Raw genomic sequence first — 16,966 nt, 5'->3', positions numbered from 1 at the left:
TTCCGTGTCTCTGATTACTCCGTGTCTTTGATTACTCACGTTGTGGACTGATATGAGAATAAAGACGAAAGAGTGTTCTTGATTCCCACCATTCCTGAGAGTATCCTAAGTCGCTTGTTCTGGGTTGTCTAATCATTGGAAGCTTCGCTGTAGTACGGAGAACGAATGAGACACTGATGCTAGTTGGATAGGGGTTCTGGGTACTAAGGTGAGTTTTTTGGTACACCACAATTCCCTGAGGTCCTGGTTTCCTGCGCATAGTTCTTTGCATGAGCAGAATCCCCGTAAAAAGGGCAAGGAATGGATATTACTTTTTCAGGGTGTGAAAGGAGAGGTTTGTTCAGGTCATCCAGCATGAGTGCCCCAGCAAAATGCTGAACCAGCTAATTGCGACTGCTTATGAAACCCTTACATGGCAGTGTTAGGCGCTTGAATGACCAATCTTTTGTCTTGAATTGTATTTCAGCATTTATATAGTGCTTACTACCCCCATATAGATGTAGGAAAGCAGGATCTGCTTTTATGGTTACCCCCACTTTTTGCCTGGTGCTTTTCTGTTTCTGACTCGGATCCTGATAATCAGGACCCCAGTCTCCCTGCTTTCCCCCCTAAATTGTTATGGTAAGTACTTAGATATATCCCAGATTGATTACTGGGGTACCCTTATAAATCCATAATATATAGTACTGAGTTACCCAGAGCATAGGTACCCCAGGGGACCCCCATGGGCTGAAGCATGTATTATGCCACTTATGGGAAACCATTCAAACTTTCACTACAAGCCTGCCATTGCAGCCTGTGTAAGCTGGTGCTGCCACCACTTACGAAAGATATAGGTTCCCTATATCTAAGTCACCCCTACAGCAGGCCTTTTCAATCCTGAGTGCAGGGTGCTCGGTTCTAAGTGTGAGGGTGCCCCTACATGAGCAGGACACCCCTACAGCCTTCGAAGACCATTCTCCTGGGTTGTAAGTGAGACAGCCATATAACATATAGAGGGGCACCGAGTCATTACTCGATTACCTTCTCTTAACTGGCTGTAACAAACCCTGACATGTTTGGTATCAAACATGTTGGAATCATACCCCCACACCGTAAGCGGTGTGGCGGTATGATTCCAAGCACTGTAAAGGCCCCCAGTTAGGCCATTAGTGCACAATGTACCAGTCTTCTAAGTCTGGACAGCGCGACATGGCTGCCGCCGACCAAAGACACAATTCTGCCCTCCTGCTGCTGAGCCAAGCTTGAGCAGGGGAAGGCAGAACAATATGTATCCTGTCACAGGGAGGTGTGACCACCACCCAGACAAGGTTTAGAGTATTGGTGCTGGGTGGGAGCACTTGCCAGCGCCACTCAGTCTGCTTGAAGGGCACATTTGGTGCCCTTCTTGCATATTCCAGTTCAAACCAGCTCAGGGAACAGTTGGCTCCCGCTCTGGTGTGAAACTGGACAAAGGACTTTGGAGTATCCTCCCCACTGTCCAAACCCTCCCCATGGAGGGAACCATGAATCGTCCCAACACTTTCCTTAGGGTACTTAAGGGCTTACCTGAGGGTGGGTCCCTAGATTCGTTGTGGGACATGATTCATTTCAGACACCAGTACAACTTAAGCCGTCTAGGCATACTGGAGTTCGCTCAAATTCGTTTTTGGCATTAAGGCTGCAACCGATAAGATTCCTGCTGCTCCTGATCTCTTCGCCCTGGTTGTCTGCTGCAACGTCCGTGCCTGTGCTCCATACAGGAAACCTTTCAAGGCCTGTGGGCATCCATGACACCTGAAGGAATCTCACATGAATTGAAGGAGTCACTTCTCTGCATCTGCAGGGACCGCAACTAAGCTGACCTGTCTGATGATCTTGGGCTCCCACGGACTCTGAAAGGCTCCGCATTACAGGTGGTGGTTCTTCACATCGCTCAAGGCCTGCTCTGTCCTCTTACCATGTTTGAGGCCAGTATCCCTCGTCGGAGCCTCAGGAACCGAACCCCTGTGCACCACTTCGACTTGCCGTTGCAAAGTTTTGTTGGCTTCCTTCCATCAAGATCTTCGGGCTCCAAGTAGCCCCAACCTCAAGTATCTCCAGTGACCAGAATCTTCGACCACACCGCATCGCATGCATCTTATGGTGAGCTGCTCAAGGTCCTCTTGCGACTCCAGTGCCTCTGGTCTGCGCGTCTTGTTGAGGGTGACCTTTTAATTCTTTGGGCTCCCCTGATTGCTCGGGCCTGCCCTGGCTCCCCTGCTTGGGGTGAGTCCCCTGGACCTTGCTGGTCCCGACACTTCACCTTCCACGCTTTGGTTGTAGTTGCCAAGGTTTGTTGGTTCTCCCGATGGACACCGACCCCTCAACTCTCGACATCTGATGTGGGGCAGCTCGAGAATGGCTCCTGGTCCCCAAAGCTGCAGCTCCAAGGTCACCGTCATCTTTCCTGCAACACCCGACATCGGTGGGCACTCTTCTTACATGCCCTCTGGTCTCTCCTGAGTGACCTAGACTCTGTCCCCTCTGCTTGTACTCTTCACCTCAAATCCATCTTTGGGTTCCACCAGATACTTTCTCCTTCTCCAGCAGCAGCATCTTCCTGAAATCTCCTTTTGAGTTCGACCACAGTTTCCGATGCCACTTCACAACTATGAACCCGGCTTCCCTGGTGCAGGTCACCTGGGTATCCACAGGTGTGGTGGCTCTCAAACTTTTTGTCTTCCTACGGGGTTTCTTCAGGGTCCACTGGGAAGGGTCCTCTTTCTTTAAAAATTGCAACTGAGACTTACACGTTGATTTGTACGGAGAACGCGGTTGTGTTCCCACACTGCAGACGACCTCTCTGGGGCTCCTAGATACTCACCTAGGGTAGTTACTTGGGTCCTTGACTCTTCTACGTCCTCTGGGTATATTCTTGACTCGAGTTGTGGTTTGCATACCACTATTTTAGTATATGGTTTGGTCTCCCCCTGGGGACCACTGTGTATTCTGTGCTACTTACGTGTTTCTATTGCAAAGTATTGTGTGCATTGTGTATATCTCTGTGTAGGAGATATCTGGATTTGTTAGTGGGTATCTTATAATAAATACATATTATTATAAATACCTTGTGTGGTTCTTTTTCATTTCATCTATACCTATAAGATTATGTTCTAGGAAAACAAGCTGCTTTACACTCCTTCTGGACTAAGCCTGAAGGATGCTCCCCACATCTACCACTTCGAGAGCTTTCTAAGGTTGTCTAAGACCACTAAAATCACCATAAGGGTTGTCTGGATCAGTGCAAGTGTCCACTTACCTAACTGTACATCATATACCCAGCCAGCCTCTCACAATAGGGCACTAAAGTGCTTGCCTGCATGAGTAGCACACTACACCGTGTAGGGTGTGTGGTCGGAAGAATGCTCTCTCTGTTTTGATCCTATGTGGGAAGTGTTTCCATGTCGCGCTTGAGGATCACACAAGGCGATTCTCCATTGGACCTGGGTGGTTCAACTCCTCCAGGATCTGGGATTTGTCATCAATGCCTAGAACTCTGTTGGTTCCATGTCAGTGTATAGATTTCCTAGGATCCCAAGTGAACTCTGAAAGCGCAACTTCAGTTAGCATCTCAGAAGGTCAAGGTGATCAAGAGGGACTTGAGGTTAGCACTTTCAAGCCTGGCTGTGTAGTTGAGATCCTTTGCCAGCATAGTGGGTCTGTTGGCAGTGTCCGTTCATGCGATCGTTCCTGGCCCTCTACTCTATAGAGCCCTCCAACGTCTGAAGAGCCAACATCTACAGAAGTGCCTATCTTATGCAGATCAAGTAGCCTCCTCAGCAGACATCAGGACCGAGCTGTGTAGGTGGCTCAGACACATGGAATCGAGGAATGGTAGAGCCAATTTTGGTTGCTTTTTGGAAGTGAAGATAGCGTATGATGCCAGTGATGGAGCAGGGGAAATACAAAAAATGTTGTACCCCTTCGAAATTAATGACCTCATAACTTTAAAAATACTAACTGTTTGAATGCATGTATTTATCAACAAATGGACCTTTAATTAGACATTACACGTGGAAAACTAACCGGCATTGCAAAAATCTAATTTATTTACAAATGTGAAAATAAATTAACATAGGTTTGTGATTCGTGTAGAAAGTAGAAGTAAAATTGCATGTATTTTGTTGGTAGTAAAATTATATTGTGGCAAAGAATGCAGATGGTAAGTAAAATGGCTTTATATGTCGCTTATGCTAGGTAACACCTAACACTGGTCATTAGAATGGTGGGTGGTAAAACAGAAGGGCTTATTTTCTATGTCTAATTTCTGCTATGTTGTTTTCATATTGGTTCCGTTTGGGCCTGCAAGGCCTCGCATGAAAATGGCTGCTGCAAAGAGACGTGAATAAAGATGGCCCCCGCGCATGAGCAGAGTGAAAGTTCCAGTCACAAGTGGGTGGCCTATGCCCAGAGTGAGAGATGTCAAGGTCAGTCTGACATGAAAATAAGAGTTGTGCCAAGAGTTCAGCATGAATGCAAGGGAATGGATGGGAGAATCGAACTCCAGAAGATGAACTAATTCATGACCGTCGAATAATGTTGCAAGTATATTAACAAAGTTAAAGTACATTTGGACCTGATGAATCACGAGAACTATTGTATGCATTGATTGTTTGCAAACCGGTTCGAGCAAGGAGGACAATGAGGTGACCATCACCGCCCCTCCAATGGACCAATCATATTGAATGTAGCCCCTAAAAAGGTTTCATTTTTGGATATAGCAAGTTAATGTAAGGGGTTTAAAAGAGCTTGTGCTTACAATGAGGTGCATGCTTATTCTACATCGATCTATTCAACACAACACGCTGTCTGCTGAGACAATTTCTCCTGTGATGCTGAAAAAGACTGTCAATTTTGGACATCGAACATTGATGGGGAAAAGGAACGAGACCGTCGCGGGATTCTATCTTGGGAGGGATTACGTCCGAGGAGGTTAGAGGGACAGTCAGTCAGTATTGGGGACTTATCCTGTGATCTTCGGTTCTTGTTCTGGTGAACAATTCTCGTCATCGCCCTGAGGCCAAGGGTAATGACTATTTTCCATTTCTATTTCAATCTTTACTTAAATGCTCATGTAATAATGTCTAGAATATTAGTCCAATAAAATTTTACTTCATTACATTTATTCAATGAATCTAGATACATTTTCATGCTAACTCAAAACTGAGTCTGTGGTTATTAGAATTAAAGTTATGATCAATAATTGTTTAAAGGTTTTTAAATTGTGATTGAGCTGGACTTAATCGCCAGCAACTGATTCCTACTAGTTGGTCCATTGACCGAAATAGCGGAGTTCCTTGATGTTTAGAACCGACAATTACAAAATCAAATGTATATAGTTATTATTTAGGTAAAAATATTAACAATGTACCCCGTATGTCTTGCAGCTCGTCTACTTATCACTGATCCAGAAAACTGAGTGAATGTGTGTTTCGGTGTCATGGGCCCCACTGATGAACAAATGGTGTAGGGGTTTTCTGGGTTGGTGTCATAAGGAAAGGTTTTATAATAGCCGCGCTGCATCAGTTTTTCTTGGTAGCAGAGTTATGGTTTCTCTAGGTCAGTTTAGGGGATTATTGATTATTAATTTCTATGTTTAACACTCCATGTTGAGTTTCTGTTACATTATATGTAGTCTGAATTTTGAAGCTTCTGGGAAATAGGAAGTGGATATGTGTGACAAGAGAAGTCATATGGAATTGTGCATTGTCTGATTTCAATTTGCTGATAACACAGGACTGTGTTATGTCAGGGAAATTCATGTGAGAATTGCATTGAGCGAAATAGCAACAGGTTTTCTTGTGAAACTTTGGCGTTAATTCTCAGGAGCAGTATAGTCTCCACGTGTGTTATCCCCAGAGAAACGGGTTTACCTCTTGCTTGAGAGAAGGGTAAGGTAGAGGGAAGTGCTACACTTATTGAAAGAAACAATGTTCTTGAATGTTTGAATAAACTATCTCTTTTGTTTAGAGATACGGACAATGGTAATGTGTTTTATGTCGTAATTAACCGATTTTGTCAAATCAACGAGTTATAAAACAGTGCCGATAATTTTGTGAAGGAGGGGTCAGCAGAAGCAGGAGTAGGTCTGACGTTAACAAGAACTGCGCTGGGATTGGTCAGTTGCGGAAGTACGAAGAGCTTTCTGATTGGTACGTTAGTGTGAGTTGCGCTGAGATTGGACAGTCGTGGAAGTATGAGGAGCTTTCTGATTGATGCGTTAGTGTGATTCGCGCTTGAATAGGTCAGTGTGAGAGTGACGTAAAGCTTTCCGATAGGTGTGTTAGTGTGATTCGCGCTGGGATAGGACAGAATGGTCAAGCAGATTAAAGGAGAGTTGTGTGAATTCACTTTGGCAAATAATTGTGAAATATGGTTTATTACGATGGACGAGAGATAGAGAAACCTTCATGGTTTACAAAATTCAAGAACCTTTTTAAGAAAGATAAAAGGATTGTAACGAGAGAGGGAGAAGTGCTTCCCCCACCAAAAACACCAGCAACTTACATGATAACGAAATATGGTTATCATACTTGTATTTGGTTTGAAAATTGGGTAAAATATACTCAAAATGATGGAGTATTGGCGTTTTCAGAAACTGGTTTGTTTAGCACAGCTATAATACGAAATTTGTGAAACAAAATGATGAAACTTGAACCGAGACCTAGACTGCCTCAGTTTGAAGCCCTAGGTGAATGGAAAGATGAGATGTATGAAAGAGAGAGACGCACAGGTATAAGGGATGATAGTTATTTTCATGGTAGAGTATTGGGTTTAAATCATGAAGACAGGATGAGACGATGGCTGTACGCTAATATGACGGATGGTATGTTTCCTGCTAGAACAGCTGAAGAATTAGTAGGGAAAAAGTGTACAGAGAAAAAGAAGCATCCAGTACCAGAAAGGTGTTAGTATGGAGCCAGTGATACAGATAGACATAAACCACAGATGGTACATCCACCATATACAAAGAATAAATAAGCAATCAATTTAGCATGAAAACTATTTGCTTCTGTAGAAATATTCGTTTATAGGAGCGTGTGCTTGGTTGGCCCCAGAAAACACCTACTATCTATAAGTGTTGTCAGCACAAAACAATGTACCACCAATTTACAGACAAAAGATAGAGGCCTATACAGTACACCATTAGTATCATTCAAATCCGGATTACGTATGTTCGACCCTTGGGTATAAATAAACCCAATTATACAGCAAGAAAAGCACAAAATCTATTCGTCAAGAGACAAGAATCCAGAAAGGTTAATCCATAACAATTAGTAGTCTTTATCAAAATGTAAATCTTTAAAATTCCCAGCACACGATTAGCCGACACGTGTTTCGTCTTTGCACAGACTTTTTCAAGGCTAGAATATCAAACATATTGCAATAAATATACTCATTAAAATACATGTATAAACAAATAAAAAACAATACCCAACATGATACACAGTCTTACTTCACATCAAAGACTAGAGAACACATATATTTTTATTTTCAATAGGTCCAACACACCTATATGTAGAAACAAGAGATTGTAGATTTGTGATGTACAAATACATCACACCTCCGTACACTAAAGCAGAACAAAAAGACCCAAATCACCAAACATACCAAGTGATTTTGTGTGGAAAAAATGATAAAAATGTGCATATCAGAAAGTAGTAGAAACAAAGGCAACCCAACTCACCAACCACCCGTGAGCATGCCAATAAAAGAGACTAACGAATAGATAAATGAACCCACCATTACAGTCGAGAACAGCAATCCAAAATCGGAATCACGCCTTTTCAATATGCACATCTGCCCAAAATATAGTAGTACACACAACTCAGTTCTAGGAAACACCGAGATGTAGTTAGCCAATGAAACAGCACATATTATCTACAAGTCACCATATAGTGTATAATCACACAATTCTCATATGTATAAAGATATAAAGTAATGTGAGCATTGCTTGTTACATCACCGCATCTAGACCATCATAGGACAAGTAATAAAACCTATTTCTAATGTTCCTCTGTACCTATCATTGAAAGATTTCGGTGTAATTATAATTGCATCATCTAGAGGTAAATTGTAGCCTCCAAACTGGCCCCAAATAACCATAGACTGGCCCACAGACAATAGTCATTTCCAGGTAGTGCAGATCACTGGCTGCACTGTAATAACAGACCGCCCTCTATTAAGGACTGTGGTCCTGTTTACTGGGGAAATGTCCCACCCACGACGGACACAATCATAATGGTCTAAAATTGCAGCCTGCCCCCAATATGAATGTTAAGAATCATAGGACCTAGAACGATGTAATGGTATAAAACCACAGGAGGGCGGTAGGCTATAATGAGACTTAAAACCCCATAATGGACATCTTATAGCGACCTCTATGCGCTTACCATAAAATCAATGATAGCCGGGCATCAGAGTATAGAGAGAGATCTAATTGGCGTGACATCCTCAATGGTCTCCCAGTGGTACTTCAAAAAATCACCTGCAGTTTAAAAAACACAAGGAGTGACGCTTGACCTATGTTGACTCCCTAACGTACGTACAAGTGGCCAGTCAATAAGTTTCTCACTCACCTTTTGATAAAATAACCAATCCTATCAAATGTCGAAATAGCTGTATTATTATCCACTTAGCAGTAGTCGTGCTCCCATGTATGCGAACCTCCGAGTAACGCTCTTGTTAAAGCTCCTGCAGTACAACCCTGATAAGTTGTAAACCAGAACTACAAAACAATAATAGACTAAAATAAGAATGGCCACTAACCAACGGAGCTGAACTACAACTAAAATCCCATAGTATTCTCACCTTCAAATTAGCGAGGTTTCCAACAAATCTGTGACGCCTCACACTTAACAGGATAAACGAACGCGGCGACGGCACAGATATTTGAGTGCACGCTATTCCCCTACCTGGGTAGTCACGTGATCCCTCCGTTAGGGAAAAAGTCATAAACATAGATGACGACCCTGTAGCCTCACAATGTATTAGTAATGGTGCCGCCATCTTAGCCTGTATATGTTGCAGTGAACTGCCCTCGTCGCAGTCCTTAAAATATCTGGTGTGCTCAAAAGCGTTAGACAACGGTGATAGTTAGAACTAATATAGTTATTTAATACCATGCGTGATAATATTACTCGCTTAGTTTGACCATTTAAATTGGTTAGTAATAGAAAGTTCCCTCTATATATTAATATTGGAGACCCAAACAACGAAAATCATGAGTAAGAGAAACAGTAAAAGAGAAATCAGATATAGAGAAATACAAAATATATAAATACAACGACATAGCATACAAACATACATTGGTTGTTCTAGTATGCGAGTAAGCACATTTTCATAATTATGGACTAACCTGCAGACCAGAGAGAGAAAACGAACACAGATCTGGGAAAAACATTACAGCTTCTTCCTGCACACTTGGTTGTAATTATTTAAAACATCAGCATATATCCCAAATGTTAACCTCAGGGACTGGCCATGTCTACACAGTTCTATTAAGACTTCTGTCAGTATTATTGCTGATCTCCTGACTCCCTGAATGTGGTGAACTAACCATTGTAAGACCATAAACCAGAGCCCTGATTGATCCCCCAATTGTTAATCACGCAGAAACACAGAGTTCACGATCAATATTGAACCCCTTGTCTACCGCTCGCAATTTGATCAACCATTTTGACTCTATTTTCCTAAGAGTCGCAGTTCTATCCCCGGCACGTGGGTTTGCCTCAATAGTGGCAATTGCATGGAATTTGAGTAACAGTATTTCGGAATCTAAATGTACAGTGTTGGAATGAACCGCTAACGGATAGTTCCTGTTGTTATTCCAGATTGCTCTGATATGCTCCTGTATTCTTTCATTTAGCGGTCTTATCGTACTGCCAACGTATATAAGGTTGCATTGGCAAATTATACAGTACACTGTAAACTTAGTGATACAGATAATGAGTTGCTGGATAATAAACGACCCCCTCCATATCAACAGGCTTCTGCGGTGGTGACACTAAATGCACCGCCAATGGAAACTGTGATGAATCAAAACTCAAAACGATTTTCTGAAATAAATAGTCCATTTAATAGACAGAAAATACCACAGACTGTAGAACCTGATATTCATAATGCGTCTGAACTAGCAAGAACAACAAAAGAATTCTCTGAAAAGATAAAAGAATTGACAAAGAATGTAGAAGCTGTAACTGTGCCAGTAACTATAGGTCCAGTGATACCAGTATTTGAAAATCAAAAGATAGGTGAACGTTCCTTAACAAGTCCCTTAAATTCCAGTATGCAAAAAGTACGAGAAAAGATTTATCCTGAAGTTAGGGAGACTAAAGATTCGGTCAGTTTAACTCCACCTATGGATTTGACAATAAATCGGAGTCCAATAAATAAAATTCCTATGGGAGCTAAATCAGCAACTGAAACACCAGAGAAAAGTGTGAATAGGGTAGATTTGAATACGACCCCTGTGGGTCCAATGGCAGAAGAATTAAGCGATTGGGTCAGGAATTTGTAGAAGAGAGATACAGAACCACAACCTTTGGATGTGGTTAGATTACAAATAGACATGGAAGAACTGATTCTAGGGACTATTGGTACAGATCGGTTAAAAACATATCAGGGTGATGAATTAATGTTTATGTGTAAAAGTATTACTTGGGGAGCTAAGAATTTGCATGAAAAATTGGAAGAAACAGCAAATGAATTGGGAGCAGATTTTGCAAAAGTGAGAGGATTACAGAAACCTTACAGAGTAGATTTTAGTGAGAAAGATATAGAAAATCTGAACACTTCAGGACCGTTAACACAGATAAAAGAACTAATTGTGTTACTGAGAAAATGGGGAGATGTAGACAGATGGAGAAGTAGGTGGATAAGGAGAAAAGAAAGTACGGCTAATAAAGCAACATTAGCTTTCCCAGTAAAAGAAAAGGAACCAACAGTAGTAGAATGTCTGATGAGAGAAATTCCAGGAGGAAGTTATGTACATGTCCCATGGTCCAGACAGGATATATTGTCATTGTTAGAAATGGGGGTCTCTGGTTGGCAGTGGATGGCCACTGTCCAAGCAGGGACCCTTCTTTCTAAGTCAGAGTGAAGGGCTGCACCCCCTTGACAACCCCTGCTCCACCCTGTGGTAACGTAGCACGAGCAGTTAGGCTAATCTCAGAGGCAGTGTGTAAAGCGTTGCTGATCATACACAGTAAATACAGTGAGGAACACTACAAAGGGACACAACACAGGTAGTTATCAAAGAAAATAGTTATATTTATAGAGACTTATCACAAGACCAAATAACGAGGAAATCACAATACTGTACATAAATAGTTCTCTCTGGATGCTGCAAAAATAGTTCCGATGGGTAAGGTAAAGTTCAGTTCAGGACAGTGGTCTCTGCGACCCCTCTTACTCACAATTCTGAGATGTCGGCAAAATATTCCACAAGAAATGTCGCTCCGGCAGGTTAGCGATGTTTTTCCTCACGCTCTGGTCACGGCCGCTCGCTAACGGGGGTTAGCGACGATTTTCCGGACGCTCAGCCACTGTAGCGATGATTTTCGGGCCGCAAACATGCGGGGCGATGATTAGGCCAGCGAGTCTTCAGCGGCAGTGATGCAACGATTTTCTTTAGGCTCAGCAGCTGTAGCGATGATTTTCTGGCCGCAAACGTGCAGGGCGATGATCAGGCCAGCGAGCCTTCAGCAGCAGTGATGCGACGATTTTCTTTACGCTCAGCAGCTGTAGCGATGATTTTCTGGCCGCAAACGTGCGGGCGATGATTTTTAGGCTTTAGCGATAATTTTGAGGCTTTAGCGACGAAATGAAGTCTACTGGTCCTGAGACTTCAGTCAGGGGGCTAGCTCTCTCTCTAGCCCTTGGGTGATTGCAGGTTCAAGATTAAAAAGTTCTCTTACAGCTCCTTTTCCCTCCTTTTTCCAGTCCAATGAAAACTACTGCAGGCCAATCCAGGAAACAGCACACAACACCAGGACAGTCCTCTCCTGCAGCTTTCTTCAGTTCCACGGACAGAGGTTGGTCTTGAGATCCAAGGGAAATCCAAATTGTAGGGGTTTCATCACAGATATTTATACCCCAAAAGTCTTTGTTCTAAAGAGTCACAAGTCACTGAACCCAGCCAGAACCAGTTCTGCTCAGTCCTGGAGCACTTTGTTTACCAGGCTGCTTCTTTCCTTTCAGGGTGCAGGGCAGAGACATCAGACGCACCATAGGAGGTGGAGCCAGCATTGTGGAGGGAAAGCACAGCCCTATTTAGGTCCCAGGTGCAACTCCTCCCACCCATCTAGATGCAGATCTCTCTATTCACCACTGGGACACCTCACCCTGTCTCCGGGAATTCCCCAGCCCTGTCACTCCAAACCCAGACAGCCAATACACATAACAGCAGAGCACACTGGAAGGCTTAGACAAGAAAATACCTACTTTCTAAAAGTGGTATTTTCAAACACAGAATATAAAAATAAACTTCCCTTAAATATGTATTTTAATATTCTGAGCTCAGGCATACTAAATTCGTTTTTCTACCATGTTCTATGGGTCAGTTAGGACTATAGAATGCAATAGCCAAAACCTCCCATTCTGGCCTATGGAGAACAGGTAGCCTTACAGTAGTGAAAAACGAAATTGGGTGTAATTCACTACCAGGACATGCTACACACATCAGAGCATGTCCTACCTTACACATACAATGCACCCTACCATAGGGGTGGCTTACATGATGCCAAGGGAAGGTTCAGGGACTGGGAAGTGGGTGCACTTCACAGCCAAGATGGCAGTTCTAGACTGCACACAGACACTGCAGTGGCATGTCTGAGACACACTTTACAAGCTGCTTCTGTGGGTGGCGCAACTCAGCGCTGCAGGCCCACCAGCAGCATTTGGTTTACCAGCCCTGGGCACACAGAGGCCACATTACTAGGGACTAACAGGTAAACCAAATAAGCCAATCATGGATATACTAATTCACATGTCATATTTACAAAGGGAGAGCATATGCACTTTAGCACTGATCAGCAGTGGCAAAGTGCCCAGAGTCATAGAATCAACACAAACAGGTCAGAAAAAATACAGGAGGAAGGCAAAAAGTTTAGGGATGACCCTGCAAAAAGGCCCATTTCCAACAGTCATTTACAAATGATTTTCCAAGATGGAGAGAAAAGTCTGTAGAATGGTACAGACAAGTGGAAAGGTTTGTAAAGGTTTCAAAGGTATTGTGGAAGATTTGAATGGATTGTTTGAGATTGTTGTACCTGCTGATTTGTGGACAGAATGTAAAATCACAATTGATTTGCCAAAGGAAGAATATCCTAGAGACACAAAAACAGGAGCCTCAGGTCCAGAAGTAATGAAAAAATATGAGTAGGCAATGACATTAATGAAAAATAAGATTCCTCCGAAAGAAACAGATTGGGTAAAGATCGATAGAACAACTCAGCAACTCATAGAGTCTGTGCACGCTTATTATGAAAGGTTACTTCTAGTTTTTAAACAGTATAGTGGATATGAGAATCTGAGTGAAAAAGACATGAGTAACTTTGTATATCAATTTGTGCATGGTCTGAGACCTGAGATACGTGAAATGATTAAGCAGCACATGTAGTGTTGTCAGTCTAGTACAGTGGATGAGGTTAAAACAAAAGCACAGGTGCACCACACTAAATCAGTCAGGTCGGTTAGGACAATTATATAATCCAAATCCAATCAAATAAGAAAGAGAGAGTTCCTTGATATCATCTCTTTAATCCATTTTTCTGTTAGGAACACAACACAGCTGACGCGTTTCGTCCTGATACAGGACTTCTTCAGGGCCGTTAAGAAATACATATATATACACATATATAAAAACACTTACAACAAAAACACACCAAACATAGAATGATAAACATCATAGTCTACGGAATGCAAATTCATATCATATTAAATACAACCATAACCATTTATGCACCACATATGCTACAAATTTACAGACAGATGACAAAAAATGTATTTTTCTCTTCAAGTTTATAACATCACATGTTCAAGGTAAACATCAAAGCAACATAATTAGTTTTTTACAAAAGATTTTTTACAGACAATCTATCTTTCCATTTGATAGGGTCCAACATTATCTCACAAGATTGAGAGAAGGAAGCATAAAATATCATTATATCATTTCAAATAATTGATTATACTAGCGTAAACCTATTAATATTTATAAGGAGCTTGTGGTAACAAAGATTACAGAAAGTCAATGTTGGATTATATTCTCAATCCTTTCATGACAGAAACAAGAAAATACTACTACCTAATGTGATTGAAGATAGGGAGTCAAAAAGACAACAAAGGGACAAAGAAGGAGGTGTGTGTACAAAAGAACACTGTGATCTAAGTCAGGAGGTAAATATCCCTTATGTTCACAGTTCCCCTCAAACATAAAAACACTTGTTAGAGGTGTAGAGAGACCCTATTCTATGTTATATGGGATCAAAATGCGTTCAGACTATCCAGAACCGTGTGTGGAATATATATCCTAGTGGTAGCTTGGCCACGTCCTACTAGTTACATAGTTACAAGTTAAATAAACGATACCACTTGATCAAAGAACAACCTGGTAGGATGTGTACCTACCGTTGAATGCGAAGGAAATCAATAAACCTCCATAAATAGTGAGGAATGTACTGAAGATGATGTCCTTTGGATCAGATCCTCAACCAGGAATATCTGAGATATAAATAATACAATATATGTTCAGTGCCGCTCTAATAGGGAATCCCCAGTAAGACATAAGTAATGGCAAGTGAGACCCATGAGATTCATGAAATGTATATAATATAACACAGGTCTTACACGGTTGTACCAACGGACCGATTCATTGGTGCTCTCAACGTTCAATGTCCATTAAGAACTCTTACCTATAAACCAAGTCCGGAGGTTAAGGATGAGTGATAGCAATCTCCTTCCAGGTAGAGATGAGACGATCTAGAAAAGAGGGGGAAGGAGGGAGGTAGAGATATTGATTGTGAGAAAGTGTTCTCACAAAACGAATATAAATACTATCAATGTTTATTATATGGGTCTCCCCTATCCTCATGGCTCTAAGCTGCGTTAGGTCAAGGAGATGATAAACAGAAGGAAGAAGGGGAAGCAATAGTACACAGCAGGACTAGCAGCTTACATGTATCCTATATTTAACGTTGACAATTATTCCGTCTTTATGCAGCATGTATTTCATCGCGTTTAAGCGGTATAAACTTATCCGAGATATGAAGAGAGGTTGACACGAGCGGGAGTTGTCTATATACATCCCATGTTTAAAATTGAAAGTGCCCATTAGAATAGACATGGGCAGAATGTAAATTTATACCACATAACTCATAATAATCGGGAAATATAACCCATACCTAAGAACAAGAATGAAACTTAAATGTAAATACCCACGCTACCTCGTGGTAATAGTATAAACAAAAAGTGTATATTTAGGTAGCATAGACTCTAGCGTACAGGGAATCACACCTGGCCCAATGTGGAACAGTAACCCTAAAACTCAAAGACAACGCTCCCCCATGGTGGCGCCTACCGTAATCTAGTAGTCACGATCAGGGATAAGCAGCAAGTCTTCCTCCAGTCAGGATGAATCAGTGAGCAGTTTATCCCGAATAAATAGTACGGGGAAGCCACTGAAGTTGGAACACCTGTGTGGGCTTCGCAGTGTCCGTGCACTCCAGGTCACATGACACAACATGTAAACGGAGCAGCCATCTTTGAGTGTGCAAGTGTTACCCAAGTGTTTCTCAAATATGAGATTTTCAAACCATGTATATATAGAATAAGAGATGAAAGCCCAATAAGTGGTATTGTGTGTGTATCTAATTAGAACTCTTACCTTTTAGAAATCGACATTAACTGTATCAAAAACGCAATGTGTGTCCGCTTCAGATCACATGATACACCATGTATAGGGGCGGCCATCTTAGTGTGTGCAAGATTTATATAAGATCTATTCTATTATATATTTTTTTAAACCAAATATGCGTGAAACAATAAAAGGAAGCCCAATAGCTGACATTATGTATATGTAAGGCTTATGCTCTAATTACAGATTTACGGCCCAAATTCAATGAGATAATAAGCCGAGAGCCCAATGAGCAGAATTATATATATGTGTAAATTCATGCCGTTATTTTCGAACCAAATTGAATGATTCAACACGTTCAAAAGCGGCCATCTTAGAATATGCAAACAATGTGTAGGCTCTTCTCTATTGGGTATTGATGGGTCCAGATATGCGTAAAAAGGAAACCCGAACGCCACTATTATATGTGTCATATGAATAATGCTCAACGTTTGATCTGGTCTTATCATTAGTCTTGATAAGCCGAGTTATATGTGCATTACCAGCCCTAGATTCATAGGGCCACACTTAGAGTATATGCTAGAAACAGGATCACGTGGTCAATTCATTATATGAATATTATGTTTGCTACAAAAATTCCCACTATCTCTTTCATGACAAAATTTCGTAAAAAATATGTGGCGGCCAAATTGGCCTGATCCACATAATGATATTATATATTTTACTTTTTCCGAAATACTTCTAATCCCAGTCGATGAAATGGTTAACCCCTTATCTTAATGGTCCCGAGAGGATAAAGACAGAGAAGAAAAAAAGAGGATGAAAAAAAGATAAAAGATAACGTTACAGGGGTAGTATATCCAGTGTTATCATCCAAACAGACAAAGAGTAAAGGATGATAAAAACACGGTTAGGAGGTCACTAATTAGTAATCATATTTCAATGAACAGTAACAGCATGTACAATGGAGAGGGTCATTATTCAAGCCAGGGAAAAATCAAGGTGTGTTACAAACATGATCCCATGCTTGTTAGAAGTGATGCAAACCATCAGGGATTTTTTTCTGTCTCTAATTACAGGGAAATAATAGAT

General features: G+C 41.5%; 1 long non-coding RNA gene across 1 annotated transcript in view; it reads right to left on the bottom strand.

The window, feature by feature from the left end:
- Nucleotides 1-15,755, bottom strand: part of LOC146870419 (uncharacterized) — a 225,697-nt gene extending 209,942 nt beyond the window's left edge. Inside the window, exons 1-3 of the long non-coding RNA XR_014977022.1 lie at nt 15,599-15,755; nt 14,934-15,000; nt 14,650-14,742 (exon numbers count right to left, since the gene is read on the bottom strand). This is a non-coding gene — a long non-coding RNA (uncharacterized LOC146870419). The remainder of the gene's footprint in view (nt 1-14,649; nt 14,743-14,933; nt 15,001-15,598) is intronic.
- Nucleotides 15,756-16,966: the final 1,211 nt, after the last annotated feature.

Source organism: Triturus cristatus, chromosome 1_1 (assembly GCF_964204655.1).
Source record: "Triturus cristatus chromosome 1_1, aTriCri1.1, whole genome shotgun sequence".
Taxonomy (NCBI): domain Eukaryota; kingdom Metazoa; phylum Chordata; class Amphibia; order Caudata; family Salamandridae; genus Triturus; species Triturus cristatus.
This window is presented reverse-complemented; position numbering and strand designations above follow the sequence as displayed.